We start from the raw sequence: 2,267 nt of genomic DNA, 5'->3' as shown, positions 1-2,267 counted from the left end.
GAAGGGAGTCACCTGCTGGCTGTTGTGGTCCTTCTTCTTCTTTCTCCCTTCTCGTCGTTGTTCATCTTCGTAATCATGCGTCTTGGTAGATCGTCATACTTCTACTTCTTCATCGTGGTAAAAGATAGTGCTCATGGTGTTGGTCATGTTAGTAGGTCTTCTTCTTCTTCTTCTTCTTCTTCTTCTTCTTCTTCTTCTTCTTCTTCTTCTTCTTTTCTTTTATTCTCTGTTTCGTCTGTCTGAGTGGGTCGTTGGAGGGTGTCAGTGTTAAGTATTTTTGTTTTTCTTTTAAACTCTGTTCTTTCTGTCTGTGAGTGTGGTAGAAGGGTGTCACTGGTAAGTCCTACTTCTTTTCTTTTCCTCTGTTCTTTCTGTCTGTGTGAATGGTAGGGGGGTGTCACTGATAGGTCCTACTTCTTTTCTCTTAATCTCTGATATTTCTGACTATCTGCGTAGTTGGACGGTGTCACTGGTAGGTCCTACAGTTTTTCTTTCCCTCTGTGGACTCTGTGAGTGTGGTTGGAGGGTGTCACTTGTAAGACCTATTTCTTTGCTTTCCCTCTGTTGTGTCTGTCTGTGTAGATGGTTGGAGGGTGACACTGGTGGGCCATATTGCTTTTCTTTTAATTTCTGTTGTGTCTTTGTTTGAGGGGAGCTGGAGGGTGTCACTGTTAGGTTACCGACTTTAGTTCTTTCCCCCTGTTTTCTCTGGCTGTGGGTGGCAGGAGGGTGTCAATAGTATTTATTTCCATCTGTTGTATCTCTCTGTGTGGGTAGTTGGAGGGTGTCAATAGTATTTATTTCCATCTGTTGTATCTCTCTGTGTGGGTAGTTGGAGGGTGTCAATAGTGTTTATTTCCATCTGTTGTATCTAGTATCTCTCTGTGTGGGTAGTTGGAGGGTGTCAATAGTGTTTATTTCCATCTGTTGTATCTCTCTGTGTAGGTAGTTGGAGGGTGTCAATAGTGTTTATTTCAATCTGTTGTATCTCTCTGTGTGGGTAGTTGGAGGGTGTCAATAGTGTTTATTTCAATCTGTTGTATCTATCTGTGTGGGTAGTTGGAGGGTGTCAATAGGGTTTATTTCAATCTGTTGTATCTCTCAATGTGGGTAGTTGGAGGGTGTCAATAGTGTTTATTTCAATCTGTTGTATCTCTCTGTGTAGGTAGTTGGAGGAGGTCAATAGTGTTTATTTCAATCTGTTGTATCTATCTGTGTGGGTAGTTGGAGGGTGTCAATAGTGTTTATTTCAATCTGTTGTATCTCTCTGTGTGGGTAGTTTGAGGGTGTCAATAGTGTTTATTTCCATCTGTTGTATCTCTCTGTGTTGGTAGTTGGAGGGTGTCAATAGTGTTTATTTCAATCTGTTGTATCTATCTGTGTGGGTAGTTGGAGGTTGTCAATAGTATTTATTTCCATCTGTTGTATCTCTCTGTGTGGGTAGTTGGAGGGTGTCAATAGTGTTTATTTCAATCTGTTGTATCTATCTGTGTGGGTAGTTGGAGGGTGTCAATAGTATTTATTTCCATCTGTTGTATCTATCTGTGTGGGTAGTTGGAGGGTGTCAATAGTGTTTATTTCCATCTGTTGTATCTATCTGTGTGGGTAGTTGGAGGGTGTCAATAGTGTTTACTTCAATCTGTTGTATCTATCTGTGTGGGTAGTTGGAGGTTGTCAATAGTATTTATTTCCATCCGTTGTATAATTCTGTCTGTGTGGATAGTTAGAGGGTGTCAATAGTGTTTATTTCCATCCGTTGTATAATTCTGTCTGTGTGGATAGTTAGATTGTTTAAATAATAATGTTCGTCTCCACAGTTATAAACAGTCTTTTTCAATTCCAAATCTCTTAGGACAATTCTTTTGTCGGCTGTTAGATTTTCAGTAATGGAAATAATGTTGTTTTTTTTGGTCAGTGCCAAGCTATAGAAAACAACAAATAAATTTGTCTTAGAGCTTAATTTTCGTCTTAATAGCTGGAAACAGTTTTTTGTTATACAAATCACTTAGGTCAATTTTTGTGTCGGTCGTTTCACTTTTAGTAATATTATTGATGCAATGAATATCATTTTGCCAGTGTCAAGCTGAAGTAAACATCGAATAACTTTGATTTAGAGCTTAGTTTTCTTTTTAGTAGCTGGAAACCGAAGTTTAAAATCCAAATCTCTTAGGTTTATTTCTGGGTCTGTCTCAAAACTATCAGTAATGGGTGTAATCTTTTTTCTTTTTTTTTGGGGGGGGGGGGGGTTTTTTTTTTTTTTTGGGGGG

Source organism: Aplysia californica, unplaced genomic scaffold (genome assembly GCF_000002075.1).
Source record: "Aplysia californica isolate F4 #8 unplaced genomic scaffold, AplCal3.0 scaffold00120, whole genome shotgun sequence".
NCBI classification, from domain to species: domain Eukaryota; kingdom Metazoa; phylum Mollusca; class Gastropoda; order Aplysiida; family Aplysiidae; genus Aplysia; species Aplysia californica.
This window is presented reverse-complemented; position numbering follows the sequence as displayed.